Genomic DNA, 21,947 nt, shown 5'->3' with positions numbered 1-21,947 from the left:
ACCAGTTGTTTGTAGACAAACACGTCTGACAATGAATCTACGTCTCAGACTACAGAGTCTGTGGAGTAACACTGGTGCCTGCTCTACATCTCCTGTTGTCCTGATCAGTGCAGATGTAATATGTTACTATGGCAGAAATTCTATCTGGCTGGCGTGAAAATCAATACAACACAGAGGGATGAGCCAGCAGGCTGCAGCAACCAGCACTCACACAGACATCTGCAAGGCTGAGCCATTTATTATAATTTTATTACATCCAAAAGAAAAGTCCCACCTAATCTAATACATGAGTAGCACAATTTAAAAACATCTTATGGCAGTTCAGGGTACACTTCACAGGTGTTAGTGTCCTTCCCCGACTAAATTACATGTTTACAGACAGCATCCTCATGAGTCTCTTCATATAGTCGAATGCCTAACTTCTGATAATGCTCAATTGTATATATGTGTATGTATGTATATATGTATGATGGAATAATTTAGTTTTATTCCTATTTATACACATTAGTAATTACATTGAAGAGATTGATCAATACAGTTTTGAGAAGATATACACTTTATCTATCAAGAATAAATCACATTGTCACAATCATTTCATGAGAAGAGGTCAAATATATTTTATTCCAACTTTATGGGCAACAGTGTGTATGTGTGTGTGTGTGTATATATATGAGACAATGGATATGTAGAACTATGGAATACACTGTTGATTATATACATTCATAGCAGACTGGAAAACAACAGAAACAAAGGTCACAAATGAATCTGCATGATTCCTCCATGGTTATCCCTTGATCATAGAACAGGTATTTTAGGTATGTTGTGTCCTTTCCCTGTAGAATTAGAATATATTGTAACAGTAATTTCTTTTCTGAAAATGTTCATTTTGGAAATTAATTCCATTATTTCCAAATGCTGGAATAATTATCAAACATCAGTGAAACAGATCTGCAGTTTTCTAATGTGTACTTGCTCTGACCTTCTCACAGCCCCTCTGTAAATTCAAAATACACCCTGCCTCTGGATGTATCCTTAACAAGAAGTGCTAAGCCCCCGGAGCGAACCTCACAGCCAAATACACTCCTCTTTATCTCACCCATGAAATCCAATTCCTGTGGATCTTTGGAAGCATGACCATTCTTTGTGAGGGTGTGAAACACACTTTTCCAAGGTTGGATTGCACAGGATTTTATATCTGTTATGCCTATACAATAGCAGAATGTCACTTATTGTTGTTTTGGTAAATGGAGCCAAAGGGTTTCCAGCATTCAGTATATTTTGTGTACTGAATGCTGGGATGCAGCACATGACTGCATGATGAGGAGAAAACAAACATGTTGCCTGCTGTAAATAGTGATTCTGATGACTAATATAAGATATTACTAATTTGAAAAAGTGACTGTGGGCACTAAGAGTTTGCTCACATAAAAATGAGGAATAATGCATTTACATAAAAAATGGGCGAGTGAGTTAGATGAGAAGATCAATACCTGCTATTTACTCACATCTGGAGCCAGAAGATGTTAGCTTAGCTTAGCATACAGCACGGAAAGAGGGGGAACACCCACCCTGCCTCTGTCAAACAGTCACAAAACCCATTCTCTCATCACCGAGTCACTGCCCAGGCAAAGAGCCGTGACTCCAGGATGTTGCTGTGCCCGACCACAAAACAGTCCAGCACATAACTTCCTGTAAAACCACAAATTGTCATTTTTAGAGTTTATCTATAAAATGAAGTGAGCTTTAGATGTGCCGGTAGGATCTCATGCATTTTGTTTAGTGACTAGTTGATTGCTATACTGTTACAATAGCAGGGTCAATTTATTACTATCACTGATGGGTCATTTGAATAAGGCACTTGACCTATGACTGTACTGGGCAGTTCAGAACAATGTGCAAAAAGTGGGAGTTTGAACCAGAACAGGGTGTTGCTGATGAACTGCATCTTGAAGTTAAACTGTCTGTCCTCTACTCGGAGATCTGACAACATCCCAGTAATTTTATGAACATTTTAGAATTACTATCACAGATATCAACCCATGTATGTCTCAAAATTTCCGCTAGATCCATCATTAAAAGTAAGGAAAGAGTTTCGATTACCACAGAATGATGACAGCAGCACTGGACAAGGCTAAAATTCAGAAGAAAACTCCTCCACACTGCCAACTTCCTGTTAGCTGTGACAGCCACAGTAGGCCCACCTCCTGTCTGGCAGTTAAAGAGGGAGCATGAGTGGAAATAACCCTCCCCCCATCACCTCCCACACACACCATTAACGTTTTCTCATTCAGCTGAGAATAAATTTCTCACCGTAAACTAATTTACACTAACTGCAAAAGTAGAATAAGCTTCATTTTCTACAACTCACCAAAAAGAAACCAAGAGACAAGAAGTCAAAGGATCAGATGTCACTGCTGCATGACAGAACAAACCATTCCTACAGTTCTCCTACATTTTATCAACAACAAACTTTTAGTGATTGGAGTAAAAACAACCATAAAACATTACTGAAGCTAGACACTTTAGTTTCTGAGCACAAAGAAAAAAGGCAGAACAAGACAAAGGTGAAGTGATACAGAGATACAGAGGTACATAAAATGCCTATCCAATGGAAATATTAAAGGCAGTATGTCAGCAACACCGTCCCCTACCTCTGAGGATTAGGCTTCAATTTGATTTAGAATATTTAAAACAATAGTTCAGCATTTTGGGCTTTTGCTTTCTTGTTGGGAGTCAGATTGGAGAATCGATACCATTATCTGTATGTTAAATAGCTGATCCTACGTCAGCTCCTAAGCAGGCTTTGTTACAAGGCAAGCTGTTCCCAATATCTTCTTGTTTTTATGCGAAGTTAAGTTAGCCAGGTGCTGGTTCCAAATTTATATTTACCATTCAGACTGTAGACTGGTATCAAGCTTCTCCCCTAATATGCAGTATCTGCATATGCAGTAGTAAAGCTGTTTTTTCCAAAAGGTCAAACTATTCCTTTAAACTAAATCAACCACTAATCACACAGATAACAGATGATGCACTTCAGCACTTCAGGCTCAATTTGTCTTCACCTCCAAAGCCAGTTGCTTTTATGTGACATTAGTTGTCTTAGAAGTTGTCACAGTTTTATTTAAAGCACTAAAAGCAGTATGGTTGAAGCTTCCTGTAGACTTTGAGTGCCCCTAATTAGCTTTTCAACACGTTAACACAGACTGAGGGGTATTTCAACCTTCACTAATTGTTAAAGTGTTACCTTTAACCTTACAAACACTCAGGCAATCGTTCCACCAATTACTCCTCAGATAATGGTTTGTAAACTCTTCCATACACAGTAATACACATTTCATCCAGCCTGCACAACAACATGGCAGGGCCCATCTAACACTGGCCTGTTGACCCCAATAAACCCCAATAAATGGGGTCAACAAAGAGCGTAAAAATAGCAGTTCTAATAACAGTTTTAACATCATGAGAACTAATTAACAACCTCCCTTTTAACATTTTCTCATATAAAGAATAAACAAAATTAGAGTTGGTGGAGGTTAATCATGCTGGGTCTTAGCAGCACCAGGTTGTTTTCACTGCAGAACAGCACAGAGTAATTGGCAACCCTTTCATCCCTCCTCCTCATTAAAGACCATGGGTTCATCTCTAATTGTGCTGACCCCACCGTGTCCTCTGCTCCACTCGCTCCAACAGTGAATCAATGAGGCTTCAAGCTGATGGTACCCTGCATGCACCACTAGGTAACCCCCCCCCCCCCCCCCCCCCCCCCCAAGCTTCTGCTACGGGTAGAATAAAGAAGCCACTGTCTCCAATATGTGCGAACATTATTTTTGAGCATCATGGAGCTGAGCCCGGTTATCAGTGCGGAAACAGCCGTGGTCAGATTCATGGCCATTTGCGGGAAGATTAAAGAGTTTCTGTTTCATCACTGTTTGCAAAAGTGTTAAGGACTGATGACAGATAATATTCTTCATTCGTATCCTTACCTTCCAGCAATTTTGCCCATCTCCTTGCTCTCCTCTACCTCCTTTTTTTGCTCAATCTCATCCTTCTTCCTCCAGCAGCTTATTTGCATCTGAGCCATCAGCAGGGAGACATTGCTCAAGGCATAACGAGGCGGACTGATAGAAGATCCCCCCCCCCCCCCCCCCCCCGGCAAGCCCGGACATTCTTTGAAGTTTTCATAAATGGAGTTTTTATAAAAGTTCTTGGGGGAACTTATTCATGGTAAACAGGCAGGCTATGTGGTGGACCTGCTCCCTGAGGGAGAAGGAGAGACATCAGGCTTGTTTACTGGCTGAAGTGTTTAACACTTCACTGTTTACAGTACAACCCTCCCCACATGCCCAGTTGTGAATATGAGTTTTCTTTGATGTAATGAAAGCGAATGACAATTTATGTAAAAACATAATGGAGCTGCAGAGACTTAAAAGCACCAGCAATGAAATTAGCATTGTATTATGCAAATGAAGCTCTGGCACAATGAACAATCTTTGAATAAGCAGAAGTTAATACACACGTCACAACCAGCGACGATAGCCGCAAATGAGACTACTTGTAAATCTGCCCAATGACAAAACCTGAGAATCAGTTCAGTTCAATCTTAAACTGTTACACTTTACCCTTTTCTGTGGCTTTTTTGGAGAGGAACATGTCTTTTATAGGAAGACAGGAACAAGGAAACCAAGTGCTGCTGTTGTCTGCTGCCAGGCACGGCGGGAGCATGGACTGTGATTAATTCATCACCCACAGTCAGACAGGCTAGCCTCTGGTATCATGCAGCCTGAGTATCGACGCTGGCCTATGCTGCTTTGCAGGTCACTGAGCTAATGAGTTTTTGCCTGAAATGTAATAATTAAAGTCATCTCCCTTCACCAGCAGCCCAGCCATTTAATGCCAGGCTGAAGGCCGGCCAGATTAGATGGCTTAAACTGTCATCTACCGTACCACCCGACTCCCCCAGTCAGTTAGAAAACTAAGATCTTGTGTTGACTATGTTAACTATGAGTCACTATAAGGAGGAAATGAGAGTATCAGGAACGCCATGTGAGAGTGTGTGTATACATTTATGAAGGGCACAATAACGAGACAATAATAAATGTGTTCTTGCGTGATAATAAATTTGTGAATTTCACACTCAATAAGCCCGTAGCTTCAGGCCTGCATTCATCAACACCCAATTCTCCTGCACGCTGCAGTGTTACTCACAAGCTCCCAGCCTAGTAAAAACTCCAAGACAGCAGTCTGTTCATTTAATTACTGGCCCACTGTGATGTCATTTCATTATTGTGTTGCTTTTATGACAGTGGCAGTGGGATAAGATTTTCCTGTCTCAACACAGAGACACTGATGTCATGCCTGCAACTCAGATTGAAACACAAGCTGCCCCGTAAAATATGCTTCCCCTTCCATACTCTGTTCTTTTCATAAAAAACGCTAATTGGTCTTCAACTGAACTTTCAGTACTGGCACAATACTTTTTGCTCTCCGTCACTGTCATGTTTTCCCGAAAAGCTAAGCAGTGATACTGGGCTGCAGTGATCGTGGACTGAGGTGAAATCACATTGTCTTGGTTAAATATCTTGTTTCCGAACTCTATTCACGGCGCATGTACACTATAATATTCCTAACAGGCAAAAGAGGCCACAGCTCTGCTGGGCCAATAAACTGGAAAAAAAAAATTCCAACTGCATCTGCTCCCTAACAACTCCATGTCAAGGACTCTCTAACACACACACACATACTGTAGATATTTCCCTCATGAGTTACTAAAGACCAGAGCAGGATGAATCTTTCTGTGGCCTTCCTGGTTTTGTGTACCATACATTTGTCCCTACAGAGTGAGGGGATGAGGTTGTCTTGGTCACAAGGACAGTGTATTGTGCCCTGGGTTATTTGAGCTCCTGTGTCCCTGATGTGAAGTGGTTCCTGGTCTAGTCCAGTGATTCTGCAGCTGCTGCTGCGAATAATCTTTTGGAGTGGGATTGCATGAATGCAAGTTTCTTCAGGAAATATAGGCACTGCTGACATTCAGCAAAGATGGCTGCACTCTTGTGTTTAAAGGAACAATGGTGCAGAAGTATCTATATTCCTCCACCTTTTCTATTTTCTGATGCTAATCTTGGAGATCAGAGGGAATCATCTTCTTGGTTTTTGAAGCATTGAGGCTGAGATATTTCCCACTGCACCACGTCATCCATAATGACTGTGTCGTCTAAGTATTTGATGTTTCCAGTGTCTGGATCCTGGTTTCTGCAGTCGTCCATTTACAACGTGTACAGGAGAGATACCGGATCCCTGCAGGGCTCCTGTGGAGCCTGATTTGGAAGAGCTCAGGTGACCATCGATTCAGGCCGCCTGATTTCTAAAAACCCCGGAAGAACAGGACCCAGAGGATGAGGTGTGGATTAACATTCATTCTGAGCAGCTTTTCTCTCATCAAATGGGGTTGAACTGTATTAAAAGTGCACAAGAAGTCCACAAAAAACATTCTGACTTAGTCCTTAGGCTTCTTGAAGTGGGTATAAGTGCCCTGAAGCAGTGTTGGGACAGAACTGTCAACCCCACTATGCTGTTTGCAAGTGAACTGTAGTGTGTCTCTCACTCCTGCTGTAGCTGGGGAAGAATGAGCCTCTCGAAGCACCACAGATGTTAAAGCTACATGGCGGAAGACATCGTTGCAGGCCATAATACGGTTGCTCTTTGTTGACGTTAGGCAAATAATAGATTTCCATATTGTAGGTATGAAATGTTCAGACAGGAAGAGGTTGAATAAATGAATGCTAATATTGCTCTGTAACAGCTGGATGTGTACATAAGCAACTGTTTTTTGACAAGTTAGCCATATCAGCTTAAGAGATAATGATATGTCAGTGCACAACTTGTTTCCACTGCCACCAAGTGGCCAAAAAACCCCAGCTATTGCTAACTTAATTTACTTTTTGATTTGGATCACTGTTTGGTTGAATGTGGGAACACTGCACCGGATTTTGCACCGGATTTTGCTCCCAACTGCTCTGACAAACTGCTTTGAACTCACAGCAGCTTTGTTTCACACCTCTGACTGGCTTCAACGAGCAACAGCAGCTGAGGCTTATAGTATTTAGAGCTGTCTGCCATGCCAAACTGTCACAGTTTCTCACAAGCAAAAGTGAACGAATTAAAAACTGATGACTCGGAAAGTCCCCTGTGTGTATGTTGATTAACAGTAAGTATATCAATAAAAGAAAGATTTGAAAAAGGAATAGAGAATGTGGAAAAACACTTTGTGAAGCAGCGGGTCCTCCCACTTTGCAGCTGTATTGCTTGCGTTAAAGCCCTCTTGCTTGTCTGTTGTTTCAACATGAAACATGTTCACTCAACTTTTATTCTGCTCCACATTTTTCTCCCTGATCACTAGCACCCCTTCGAACTGCCTCTATACCCCCCTAGGGGCACCCACCCTACAGTTTGAGAAACACAGCCCTATTGGACTCCAGGGGAGCACTAGACCACAGTTAAGTAACAGTCTACAACCTCATCTTAACAGCAATGCTGAAGACTGTACTATAACATCTATAGAATCACAGAGTAAAAGCACCTTCAAATCTCACAGTGCTATCATACAAACACCACACATACAGTATATACTGTAGATCTGCACAACCAATCTTTTCCTGCCTTCTGCTTTAAGCTCCGTGCAGACGACTTTACAGAGCCACATAACTCCATCACTGAGAGGTATCTCTAGCCTCAGCCCAATCTTTTGATCTACTAAATGATATTATAATGAATTCTTTAACATTTGTGTTTGTTCCTGCTCTCATTGAAATTCTGTGCTTTCAGCAAAGTAATATCTTCCTTTTAATGTTGTGAAGCGATGGCAAGTAGATCTGAGGCCTCTATCCTGAGGGTCCTCCAGGCAATCTCCTATCCCCCTACCCCTGACTCCCCCTTACACACATATACACACATTTCCCAACACTACCATCTCTCTCTTTGAGATTAGTGGGTAAACAGTGGACTCTTTTTCAAGTTGGTGTATGTACAGGACAAGTAGAGTTCAGTTGGAGCCATTATACCAGCCCTTACACAAGCATTTATCCTCATGTCGGTGGTGAATACAGAAGTAATGAAGACAGATTCAGGCAGGAAGACCGCGAACTTTGTGTGCCACCAAAAATCTTCTTAGTTGTATTTTATTTTGAGTGGCACAAAGTCAAAGCTTTGGACCGTGTTTGAAATGGATGAAACTGTTTGTGGAAAGCTTTAAGAAACATCTGGAAATTTAAAATCCCAGCCTTGAATTTGTAGTGTTTGACCCTCAAGAAAGCCATTTCTCAGTAGAAGGCTAAGAATTGTTTTGATTGTGCAAACCATGGTGCAATGAGTGCTCACAATGCACAGGCTGACAGTGTGACTTCAGACTTAACTAGTGTAGCACACACAACTTAAACAGAATTGATCTTTCCCTCATTAGCATGCAGCAAATGTAAAAAAAAAACATTTTTGTAACATATCTTTATTGAAATCTAAACTTCCTTTCCATGATAAAAATGTTTGGATGATTTCAGAATAGGTTGCAATTTGTTAGCAGCTGGCTGCTTGTCCATCCTGCAAACTGACTCCAGGCTATAGATCAGTTATGAAGCTAATGTTAACTGTGTGTGTTTGCTCACAGTTGATTCTCTTTCAGTGAATGGCTGGCATGAGAAAGGATATTACAGCTGGGATTGGCTGATCACTTTCTGAGTCACCTGGGATTAGCGTGTATATTTGCTGAAAGATGTGTGAGATCATACTGGGTGTCTCTGCTGGAAATGAACATCAGACTGAACAGTCAGGCTACAGCAAGGCATGCTGACTTCAGTTTGCAGTCACCCAATCACCAATAACCAAACAATCAGCCAACAGTTAAGTTTGTATGCCAAGAGTCTTTATCTTTTCAGGATAAACATATCACAAGTGGGCAAATGCTAGCCAGAAGATTTCATGCACATATCACACAAAATGTTTCTTCATTAAAAAAAACCCTGGAAAATCAAGTCTGGAAAAATAACACTACAAGTATACTGGAGGTACGTGAAACTACCAATCAAATCCTCCTATTGTCAAAGCTAAGCAAACTAAGGCAGAGATTGGATTTAAAGCTACAGTACGTGAGCTTTTTCCTTTTCTTTCTTTTTAGTTTTTCATTGTTGTTGAAATACACTCCACAGCATATCTTAACTGCATTTTAGCTGCTATAGTTGAGAAAAGCTGCAAGTTTGCAGTAATTCTAAACGTAGGATGCTTAACAAAGAGACATACATTTTTATTATAAATTCTTTTTTGTTAGCTCACATTTGCTGGTATAACCTAGTCGTCAACTCAGCGTGAAGTGAGGCCGTCTTCATGCACAGCCAGTATTAATGAAGTGTTGGCACCATTAGGAACCGAGCAGACCCAAACCGCTCTCTGGTCTGGACCCTGTCTCTGCAAATCAACACTGAGTTTAATTAAGCCAAGCCACGCTGCCATTGACCCAACATTACTGTTTAAGTTGGCTGGGCCAAGGGAAACCTATTTACTGGGAGCAACAAAGGCAGTTTTATATGACTGCAGGAAAGTAGATTGAAAGGCTAATATTTGGAAATTGTTTTATTTGATTTCTGTATTTATTGAGTGTAATTTCTGAGCTCCTCTGCGGCATATTTAGCATCAAACGTGCGGGTGTGTGGCCCAGCGGTCAGACGGCAGGCAGCCAGAGGTTTGGCTGGTTTGGAAGGACCAGCTCAGGCCTGATTACTGGGGTGACCCTGCAGGAAGAGTTCTCAAGTCCAATAGATTAGGAGCTCTTCCAGAAACCACAGTGAGAGGAGAGGAGAGGAGAGGAGAGGAGAAGAGAGTAGAGTAGAGGGGAGGAGAGGAGAGGAGAGATCAGTCAAAGCCTTCAATGCTAGAAGGTATTGCTTAATACAAAAAAACATGATTTCAATCTTACTTTTATATAAATACAAACATAAACCACATTTTATAATTCCCTTGACCCCTGAACCCTATCCACAAATAATACGAATCAGGAAAATCAGAGTTGCTCTGAACATTTTAGTGAGGGACTGGACTGATGGAACCTGAGCTCACTGTAGATAATTCACTTAAAGGAAAAAATGTTTTATAACATTAAAACCCAAACAAATAGCTGTGATAATTAGTCATAGTCATTAGGCGTATAGTCTATCCAAGTCAAAAAGGGAGAATAACAGCAGTTGCCAAAAAACATATTCAATGATTTCAGATCCAGATGAGACATATATATTTTATGAGACATATCATAATATTACAGACATCAACAGTCTTTGTTTCTTCAGGTGAAATAACAGGTAAAATATAGAAGGTGCTTAATGGAAATTTTTTATTTTAGAATTTTAAACTGCAACTGAAGATGAGAAATGTTTTCTGCTCTGGTTAGGAAGAGATGTCTTTTATTCTGGAGATCAAATGAGAGCAGTAATTCACCTCTTAAGAGCACTTCTCACACTGAGGACAGACTGCTTTTCTCCACACATGAGTCATAACACAGAGACAAGTGTGCACATAGCTGTTTATGTGGAAACCATCTGTAATGTATGAAGCCATATTACTGGATGTGATAAAACCATCAATCAAAATACAATAATTTCCCCAGAACAGATATGTTTTATGTAAGCACATTAGCTTGAGGAGGTATATTCCACACGTAATAAAAACTTTGACTATTTAAGTGCAACAGACAGAACTAAAATGAGCCAGTGCTGCTCCATAATCACATCAGTCTGGATGCTAGCATCCACACTGGCAGGTAACAAGCACACCACGAGCCTGTGCAGCAGGAAGAGTCAGCTAAACCCCTCGTCCTCTCCTCTCTTTGTGAAACAGCATGTGATTGGTTTAGCCAGGCATCACCACAGCTAATCAAAGTGGATAAGAAATGCATTAGTCCACACAGAAGCAGCCTGCATGAGCTTGGGCCCACTAAAGCAGGCCATGTAATTGACTAGAAAAAAAAAACAGCAAAGTCAGTCAGTCAGTCACGGAGAACTTGAAATAGCCTCTCAATAAAATGCACACACAGTGCAGCCTCTATTTCTTCAGCATGTGGTGTAAAAAGAGAAGCCTGTCCTTCAGAAGTGTTGCTATTTCTGTTTACCACAAGGCCCCAAATATTCTATCATTAGGGAAACTAGGAGGGAAAGGAAATACCACTGGGGAACACATGGGCTCCGTACGGCCACACAAACAAACCTTGCTGACACAGTGGACAAGTGGTTAAAGGTCGTCATGTTACTGGTAACAGGTTTTATTTCCACGTGTCCCTTTAAAACCGCCACAAAAGCAAAACCTCTGTTTTTTCCACTCACTATCCTTGATTCGTATGATGCTCTACTGCTGTAAGTACCCTGAGTTTGGTGTGACTTTCATGTGGGGTGGAAAAAAAAAAATACTGAACATGGTGTGTAGTTCCCACTGGGTACTGGAAAGTGAGAAGCAAACACCAACACCCTGGCTGAAGACTAAAACGATGGGAAAGTGCTTGAAGATGCAGTACGATGGATGGAAGCTGCATATGATCATATTTAGAAAACTTCTTCTTTCTAAACTCTTAATTGTACTTCTTTAAAATACAGTATGTCATATTGTCAGTGCATGTCTTGTATTTATGTGTTTTTGCATGGTGCAGTGTTGTAAGGCATCATTTACGTTAGCTGGATTTGCTTACTGCCTTTCTATGTGACAATGCAAATGATGTCTTTTCAAAGCAGAGCCTTTACACTGGAGGTCATTTTCTATCATTTTTTTGTTGCACGTATTAAAAACAGTATTACACCAGAAAGGCATAATATATCCCTTTGATAGCTGGCATGTATTTAATGTATGTAAATTACAGGCATCAACACAATCATTTGCACCAGATATAAAGAAGAAGAGGTATCTATCTGAAGCAAACATAGAAGCCAAAAGGGACAGAGACAGAAATGACTCAAAGATGAAGGTGAATACTGGTTCACAAGCCTTTGCATGGTGGACACGATGAATATACGGAATTCAAAAACAGTTTAAGGTTGCAGAGGTACCAAAATCTGAAAATCCACAACTTAATATTCAGATAAATGGCTCCTGGAGATGAACTCATACCCTTATGTGCAGCTCTTTACAACATCACCAACACTGACCTTTACTTCAAAATCAAGGTTCTGATGTTGCCTGGTTTCAGAGGTAAATTCACAGATCTTTCTAGTTTTTCTCTTATTCCGTGATGTCTGAATTTCTTCACTCTTTCCATTTTATTTACCTGGCACAGATAAAGCTAAACCTCTGTCAACTCCAACTAACATGATATTAGCTGACATTAGGTCAGAAACCCTCAGCCCTCGCAGTAACCATAATGCCAAAAAACAAAACTGACACACTCATCATCACTCAGCAACAAATGGTATTTGTCAGATTCATACTCATATGTAACCACATTTCTCTTGCTAAAAGACCAAGTCCATTTGATTAAATGGGAAAGTATCCAAGGAATGTTTCCAGCCAGATTACATTAAGACAAAATGAAGTTGTGATTCTCTTGAAACAATGTCAGACATCCAGCCAAACTTTACAGAGTATGACAGCCAGCTTTTAGAGGGTCTCCTATTTTATTTTGGCAGACGGGTTGAAACATCTAATAATGTATGTTTAAAGTATTTTCTATACACATGCTCACACTCGTGTGGTTTTTATATCCAGCACCTCGTATTCCATTTAAAATGGTGTAGGGATGACTGAGGGTTGGGTCCTTTTGTGTCCATCCCATTCCCTGAATAGGTGAACCTAACTATGAAGGGAAGTTATGTTCTTTTAAATGTAAACACAAGAAACTTACATCTTAATCAGATTTACAGTAATCTGAACATTATGTACATGTACCCAGTATGTACAAGACAATGAACAACTGTTCTCAGCTTCAAAACTGCTCTAAACTGCTCTCACCTTAAAGACTTCACAGTACTTCCTACAAAAAGTTGTAATTTGATCAAGTATATGTGACTTGGCCACATTTATAGTAATGCATTTTCAGACTTCAGAACACAGAATTTTAGCTGAAACATGATATGAGGCCAGTCCTCCAATAACATTCTTCAATTTTTGGCACACAACATTAAAACATTATCACCTTTTAAGTTGATATGACTAAACCCGCTAGCAAACAGCAACCGATTTACACATAATGCAACACTGGCGTTCATTTCAAGTTGTGTTTCTGACCACCTGGTCAATGTATTGTATTCACTCTTCTTTTAGTTCAGTTTCTCCCAACTAATAAATGCTAATATGAACACACACACATCCTTACAATACTAAGTTCAACATCACGGCCTGACAGAGAAATTCAAATATCTTGCACTGTACCATTAAGTGAACAATTTGAACCAACCTTGGCTGTGTTGTTGGCTCATTTTAGACACCCATTATCCTTAATGCCATTCACGTGATAAATGAACTAAACTCTAGAAGAGGAGAAACATCAACACATTACATTGTACTGTAAGGTAATGTGTTGTACTATATCAGTTAGACAATATCTGGACAAAGAGCTTTCAGAAAGCATTCAAGCCCCTTCACTTGTTTCACGTTATATTGCAGCCTTATACTAAAATCATTTAAATTCATTTTTTTCTTCATCAGCCTACACTCAGAACCACATAATGATGTGATGAATGAGTGAAAACCAAAAATGTGAAATATCACATTGACATAAGTATTTAGACCCTTTGCTATGACACTTAAAATTTAGCTTAGGTACATCCCACCTCTCTTGATCACTTTTGAGATGTTTCTACACTCTGACTGGAGTTCACCTGTGGTACATTCAATTTGTTGGACATGATTCAGAAAGGCATGCACCTGTCTGTGTAAGGTCTCGTGGCTGACAATGCATATCAGGGAAAATACCAAGCCAAGAGTTCAAAGAAACTGCCTGCAGTGCACAGATCTGTGGAAAGCTACACACAAATTCTGTCTGTAGTTTTGAAGGTTCCCAAGAGCACAGAGGCCTCCATAATTCTTAAATGGAATAAGTCTGGAACAAACCCTGACCCCAGAACATGGTGCCCGGCCAAATTGTGCAAGTGCAATCGGGGAGAAGGATAAGAGAGGTGACCGAAAACCTGATGGTCACCCTGGCTGAGCTCCAGAGAACCTGTGTGGAGGTGGGAGAAACTTCCAGAAGGACAACCATCACTGCAACACTCCACCAAACTGGGCCTGAGTAACGGTCATGCTGCTCAGTTGGGAGGCAGTGGCCCTGATACATAAAATGTGTCGAATAAATAGTAATCCTGGAATTTAAGCCCATGTAGAAAAATGCTTTCATTCTTAATTGAAATTACCGTGGATGTCATGGTGCATGAACAAAGTGCACACAGAGACTCATGCAGTTTACAGGGGGAGACTGTAACCCCAGCTATTTTTTCTAGCTACAATTTACAGGTGACCCTTAAATGCCTCACACGCAGGCTATCAGAGGCATACGATTCCAATGGTTCAGACAATTTGGAACCAGTTCTCAACTAGGACTGGTTCTTGATACTCATCCCTAGGCAGCATCATGCTGTGTGGGTGTTATTCAGTGGCAGGGACAGCGAGACTGGTTGGGGTTAAAGGAAAGCCGAACTGTGTAAAGAAATATCCTTAATGAAAATCTGGTCCAGAGTTCTCAGGACCTCAGTCTGTGCCAAAGGCTCACCTTCCAACAGGATAATGGCCCTAAGCACACAGCCAAGACAACACAGGAGTGGCTTAGGGACAACTTATCTTTGAGTGGCACAGCCAGAGCCCTAACTTGAACCCAATCGAAGATCTCTGGAGACACCTGAAAATGGCTGTCCATCAACGGTTCCCATCCAAACTGACAGAGATTGAGACAATCTACAGAGAAGAATGGCAGAAAATCCCCAAATCCAGGCGTGCAAAGATCGTTGCACCACACCCAAGAAGACACAACGCTGTAATCTCTGCTAAAGGTGGTTCAGCTAATTAATGAATAAATGGTCCAAATGTTATGACAATGTGATATTTCAGTTGTGCAAAAATTTCTAAAATTCAGTTTTTGCTTTGTCATCATGGGATACCAAGTGTAAACTGATGAGGGAAAAACATTCATTTCAATTTTAGTAGAATGACACAACATAAAGAAAAGTGAAGGGGTCTGAATACTTTCTGAATCACACTGTATCTAAGCCTGATGAGAGATAACTGACTGGAGATGGGAGAGTTCTTTCATCCCATATGCTCCCTGTGGTCTCAGCAGTCTGACAGGGTGACAGTGTAACCATGACCTGATTACCTGTCCCCTGAAGCCTGTAATCACTAAAGCCAGCAGACAGGCACTGTCGGTCCACTGACAGGGAGGATAATTGAAGGTGACGCTACATGCTGCAAGCCAAGCTAATGAAATATGAAAACAAAGAGCAGGGACAATGCAGCAGGGTACTAACACAAACTACAGTGCAGGATATTTTCCATCTATTCACCAGCCACATTTCATTTTACTTGCCAAACACAAACCTATAGAATAGCTTATTTAGCGACCGGACTTTTCAATAGACATTATCACCAAGTTTCATCTTTTCCCACAAGGCTACTCATGTTCATCAAAGACAGCAGTTATTGTCTCAGTTATAAACAGTCTGATGCACTGCAGAGCATCACTCCCGACACCACAGTTACAGTGCTGACTATTAAAAATACAGTAACCATCACAGTGATATCACCCATAATGTTCTGAAGGGACTTTTTTAAAACTTTGGAATTGGGGAACTGAGAGAAACCTGTCATACAGCAGCAAACAACTGCTAAATCAATGTCTCTTTAAAGATGTCAGCAATGTTTTAAACAGATCAACACTGACACCTCAACATCTTGTGAAACAAGTACACAATTTTGATTTAAAAGAAGTTTGAGGAGATTTCCCAAACTACTAGAATCTGCCCTAACTTTAGAGTTGAGAGGCTCAGAAGGCATGTAATTCAAGGAAGAAAACCAAGAAATACTGAATAAATAAAGCAATTCATTCCAAAACTAATGAAAGCCTTTTGAGAGTCCCCCCTGTCCCAGCCAGGTAAAATAAGCAAATCAGACCATTTTCAAGCTGCCTTTAAATACAGCTCTCTGACAAAGGGAGATCCTCTGTGGGAGCCCAGTAATTCCATGCATTTATTGAGTTATGCTGGAAGACAACATTCAGAAACACTAAAACTACATTTGTGCTTGAGGCACAAAGTGTATAGCCTCTGCTCACCCACTCTTTGTTTGGTCAAGTTCCCACCCCAGTGCATATCACTTATCTTAATATGTTGTCTAGATGAACTGTCTGCTTTGTGAACAATGGTAAAGCCAGAACAGGCTCTGAAAAAGCAAAGACAGCATGTCTAAAAAAAAAAAAAAAAGAGCAGTGTTGTTGAATAGTGAGCTTTTTTCATGTCTTATTGCCATTGTTTTTGGTGATATGATTTCCCTGACATCACTGAAAAGGGTAGATCTGGAGGAAATGTGAGTATCGGCCTTAAAATTCCAGTATTGGTTGAGCCTACAGTCACGTCTCAAATGTAACAGTTATGTGTTTGCAGTAATGAAACAGGTTTTAGCGGAGGTCTTCCATTTGTTCCAAATGTTAATGAATTTAACTGAATTCATGTAGCAACAATAAACATTTGTTTATTGTTGCTGTATTTCCTGTTCAACAGGCTACAACCTACAGTTAAGAGCAACTGTTTTGAATGTATGGTCAAATCATTAACATTTATTATTATTATTATTATTATTATTTTCATATAAGACTCTTTCATTGGCTGATGTTAGCTCATGTTAGCGAACATTAGCAAGACATTTCAGTGTAACTGATGTTTCTCAGGCAGTTTGTCTTCTCTGCTCTCACTCTGTGTTTTACAGTCTCACAGAAATGTTTTTAATTGATTTTAGCACAAGTGTAAAAAGTGTGAAAAACAATAAATGCATTACTTAAGAAGAATTTCCTGTCTCCACCTAAATGTTTTGTCTTTATTTTCTGTGAGTCATTACACTCGTCTGTTCATTATGAACCTGAATGCACTGCTGTAGATAGAGAAAATATTTTGTGATGTGAGAGACTGCAGTAATTCATGGCTTTACTGTTACTGTACCCTTTTCAGTCTGTTTCAGTTTGCGGCTTTGTGCAGCAGAGAAATGAGCTTTCAGTGAAGTCACGCAGGTCCTGCAGGGGACACTGGTTGGCATTTCTAAGACACATTTTGGAATAAAAGCCCTTTAAATTCACACACCTGCAGACCACTGTGTGCTTGGGTCCTGTGACATTAACAGCCTGACTTTAGAGACTGCTGTGGTCTTAATGCATGTCATGCCTTTCCCTCCTGTGGAGTCTCTGTAATAGCACTATAACAGTCCTTTGGAGACAACCAGCGTGACTGTGCTGCTGAACTGCATTGCACTTTATCATGTTAGCTTTTGGCACCATACTGGTGTCCCTCTAAGAAATAATCATAGAAACACACTTTGTTTTCCAAACAACAGCTTCGTTTATAGCCAGTGAGAGACGATGTAAAGCAGCGGAAGTAATGTTGATGTAAATATAGTTAATCAAAGTTTTATAAAACCCTCCATCAAGGCACCTCGGCATGTCACATGCACAGTATCGTACTGTCCTCTCACACACACACAGACGCCTTGCCACAAAATAAACAACAATAAATATACCCTCGTTAAGCGGAATAAACCAAACACACACACACACACACACACACACACACACACAAAAGCAGCTGCACAGAGAGTTTGCTGTCATTATCTTGGTCCTTTAAAGAAACACAACGGACCGTGCAACAGTTTGTTAACAAGGATATCGCAGCGTTAACGGTGTATGAAGTGTGGCGGCTCCCCTCCCTCTCAGCCCGCTGCGCTACAGCGGAGAGGACACACAGTAAACACACTTCCTCACACACTAGCACACACACACAAGGGTTGGCTCCACTTACCCCTCTGCCCTCCGTGTGTCTCTGTGAATAAGGATAGTTTTTGTTTTATCAAAGTGTCTCCGGTGGACACACAAACACACGCACACACACGAGAGCCTCGTCCGCTATATTTGGGAAACTGACAAACTCAAGAGCAGCAGAGGTTTAGCTCCTCCCACCAGTGTGTGTGTGTGTGTGTGTGTGTGTCAGGGATCCTCCTACATGAGTGTCGATGATGTTCATGCATGCGTGTGTTTTTACGTGTTACAGTGCATGAGTTATTGTGTACAGGTCTTTCAGGCGGTGTGCTAATATGACTGTCTGTTTTACATGCGCCTCTGTGAGCAGACCATCAGAGAATCAACTAATAATACAGACAGAAGTTCTCACTTACTGTAGCTCATAACACTGTACAATTATCTAATGTACAGGAACAGCATAAACCTGGGATGTGATCTTTAAAAGATGGATCATCACATTGAAAAGTGTTGATACCAGACTTTTCAGCTGGCAAACACAGCACAGCATGTGAGTTGCCTTCAACCCAAACACACGCCCAGTATAATAACTGATCCATTGATATTTTATTTAGCCTTTGCCTGAAGGAGAGAAGAGAGAGCTTGTGACTCTGAGGCAAGTTTCTGAAAGCAGCGGAGAAGATCTGCGTCGGAGCAGGCTGAGCAGGGTTACTCTGCTCACAGTGCTGCTGCCTGGAGACCAGAAGCAGAAGGCTTTATCTTATGTATTTAACAAAATTAAAATAACATAAAAAGCACAAACTGTTTTCATTATTTAAAAAAATAATAACTCAGTTACTCAAACAGCAAACCTGATAAGCAATTTCTGATAAGCAGATGGATCAACGGTAAAAGATGACAACAGGTTTCAATCACTGTTGCCATCTTCTGTACCAATAACATGAAACATAAATGGCAGCTTATAGGGAAATCCTCCTCTCTCTTGGCCCTCCTTGCAGAGGTCAAAGGTCAAGGTCAGCCATGATAAAGCACGAGGATCTGGAAGGGAAGAAGTGTCTTGCTTAAAGACACATAAAAAGGACTTCTTGTTTGGTTGACCTGCAACCACTGTGTCTGTTTATTTTCTTCTCCTCACTGCCTTTTTTGAGTTTGTGATTTGCAGTTCCAGCATTCAGCTCAGTCTGTGCTGCTGCAGCGATCAGAAAATCTCCTTGGGAAGTCCAGTCGGGTGCCCTTTACCCTCTGGATGCAAGTGTTGAATTAATACACAGGAATCCAATGAGAAGTTTATGAATACAAAATTTGAATCTGTCATGAAAACAGACATTGTGTTACTGCCATGAAAGCCCGGAGGCTCATCAATAGAAAAAGAGCAAAGATAAGCATTGTACATGCTCAGATCAGTCTGTTGAGAGCCTGAAGAGGATTGGCTGGAAAAGGACTGGGGCCTGCAGACAAGATGGAGCATTGTACAGTTCATACAAAGAAAATGTGTTGCACTCTAAAATTAGATACCTAACATATTTTTGTTTTGTTTTGGTACTTCTTTGTATTGTAATGAGAAAATAAGGTCATAGGCAGTTAACGGAAAATTTATTTGATTTACAAATTTACATCAAGCCAAATTTGCCTCAGTCATCTAAGAAAGAGTGACAAAAAGATTCTGGTTTATTTAAATAGGTGTACTTTTCCCTTATTCAATAACAAAGTGTAATCTGGCCCCCAGTATTGTTTCAGTTGTGAATGGTACTACTATTCATTTCTAACCATTAAGTACTGATGTGTTCTCCAAGTGTTACTTTTCAGTCAAGTAATGGGTTTTCACCAGCACAAAGCTCGGTTATTTTTAATGTCTTCACTTAAAAAACAAAACATATTTTAGTGAAATCAGATTACAGTGGGGAATATTCTATATTCCATTATTTGATTATCGTTTCCCATCAGCAGCAGATATCTCCACAGCTTCAGTATTGTCCGTGCCATATTGATATCCAAAAAAAAAGCTAAGCTAAATCACCAGCCAATCCATGTGTAAAATAAAATGTACCTTTCAAGCATTTTTTAAGGAGTATACAGGAGCTTTTGTCCAGGGAGGACAGGTAATAATGATAACGGATAGATGATAATAATGTGTAGCAGATTTCAGGTCATCACTCCACCACTGGTCTGTTGAATGGAAGTAGAAGAGACTCTGGTGCCATCATGTGTCCATGAGGCAGAAAACAACTGAAACACTGGTTAAAGCAGCAGGAGAGACAGAGAAAGGTCTGTCTGAGCAGACCAGAGCATCAGACCTGATAAAGGTGAGGACTAAACCACTGGTCATTTTAGCTTCACTCATTATGTGTTTAGTTATTGTGCTAAAATGCAGTTTTTCTGAAATTAAAGAATACAATGAAAATCAATACTGAGTTTTGTGAGTCTTAATGTGTGTGTGTGTGTTTGTGTTTGTGTTTTGTGTGTGTGTTTGTGTTTGTGTGAGTTTGACTCTGATGGCCTACTAATATCTTCCTAAAGATAAATGATCTGTTGACCCAAAAAAACTGTCAGGAACACCCTTTATGAACAATATTGATTATGTAAAGTTATTTTCTATGACACCATGATACTATTTAATTTAATTTAATTTAATTTATGATATGATAAGACCTTGGGGGACATTTATTTTTAGTCTACAGTATTAATCTTCAGGAATGTCATAATATTTTATTTTAAACTAATCTTTTTTAACCTCACAACTTCTAGTCAAGACATCCTCAACACAGTCTGTCATTCAGTCATTTTTAAATGCACACTAGTGTCGTTCATGTCTGATAAGCAGGGGTAAGCATTGCTCTCTGAGTCCTATAGTTCACAGTTTAGAGATAGTCCCCTGTGCTGTGTTCAAAGTTCTCGGTGTTTGTATCAGCTGAACTAAACTTCATGCGTGATTTTATTCAGTGTTATGATCTGTGTAAAAGTTAACGCTAAGCAATAAACCAAAACATAACTTTGTTTATTTTCCTCCCTCTGCCCAAACTAGGTTTCTGTGCAACAAAAGACTGGCCTGAGCATGAAGTGCCCATTAGATTAGCTCTTAACATGCTTTTTAAAAAGTGAGTCATGCCTTTATATTTTTATGTGTAAAGATTATCTATCTAAATATGTAAATTATGCATCCCCGTGGTTTTTATCATGAGTGGACGTGAGAGGATGGAGAGTGGAGAGATAAAGAAAGGATTGAGAGAGCAGACTGAGGATGAGACCCCACCACTAAAACACAATAACCAAAGCTGAAAGGAATGTCATGCCTTAACAGGATTTCACAGCAGAAAACCCTCTTGCTCATAAGACACTGGCTGGATCTGAAGCTCATGTGTGTGAAATTCTCTTTTAAAAGAGACACAACTGTCGTAGCAAACTTTCCATATGAACTGATCCTCCAACAAATTTACTGACTTTGCAAAACTACAGAGCATTAACCCCCCCCCCCCCCCCCCCCCCCCCCACACACTTCAGTCAACATGTCCTAGTGCTTTCAGTGCAGTGGATAGAGGGCGGTGGGTCAAGTGGTGAAAATAAAAGAGCTGGTAATGCAAAATAGGCATCCACAATGCATGTAAAAATAAGCAATGAGCAATATTAAGCTTCAAATTTGCCTGACACTTTTCAAATGCAAATTTAATGGGAGATGACAGCTGAGGAGGGACATGTGTAATTGATTGCACAGTTAAAATACAGCACACAGCAAACGGAAACGTACAAATTTCCATGATTTATTGGCACTGTTTGCGACACCAGAAACGTGTTCTGTATGTCTGCAAGACATGTCTGAAGGACCTAGAAAATCAATAAATAATGTGTTTTAAATAAAAGTGACAGGTCATATCCACTCCCATGAAAGACCTATGATAAACAATGTCCATGTATTTGTTTCAGCAGACAGCAGAGATAAACATAACACTGTTTACACAGTCTGAAAGGAGAAAAACAAAATGTTGTCTTC

At 40.3% G+C, this 21,947-nt stretch overlaps 1 protein-coding gene across 1 annotated transcript in view; it reads right to left on the bottom strand.

The window, feature by feature from the left end:
• LOC121194218 (myocyte-specific enhancer factor 2A-like) overlaps positions 1-18,118 on the bottom strand; it is a 46,060-nt gene extending 27,942 nt beyond the window's left edge. Inside the window, exon 1 of the mRNA XM_041056982.1 lies at positions 18,006-18,118. The gene's annotated coding sequence lies outside the window, so the exon portion shown is untranslated. The remainder of the gene's footprint in view (positions 1-18,005) is intronic.
• Positions 18,119-21,947: the final 3,829 nt, after the last annotated feature.

This window comes from Toxotes jaculatrix, chromosome 1, assembly GCF_017976425.1.
Source record: "Toxotes jaculatrix isolate fToxJac2 chromosome 1, fToxJac2.pri, whole genome shotgun sequence".
Classification (NCBI taxonomy): domain Eukaryota; kingdom Metazoa; phylum Chordata; class Actinopteri; family Toxotidae; genus Toxotes; species Toxotes jaculatrix.
The sequence above is the reverse complement of the archived record's forward strand: the minus strand, read 5'-3'. Positions and strand labels throughout refer to the sequence as shown.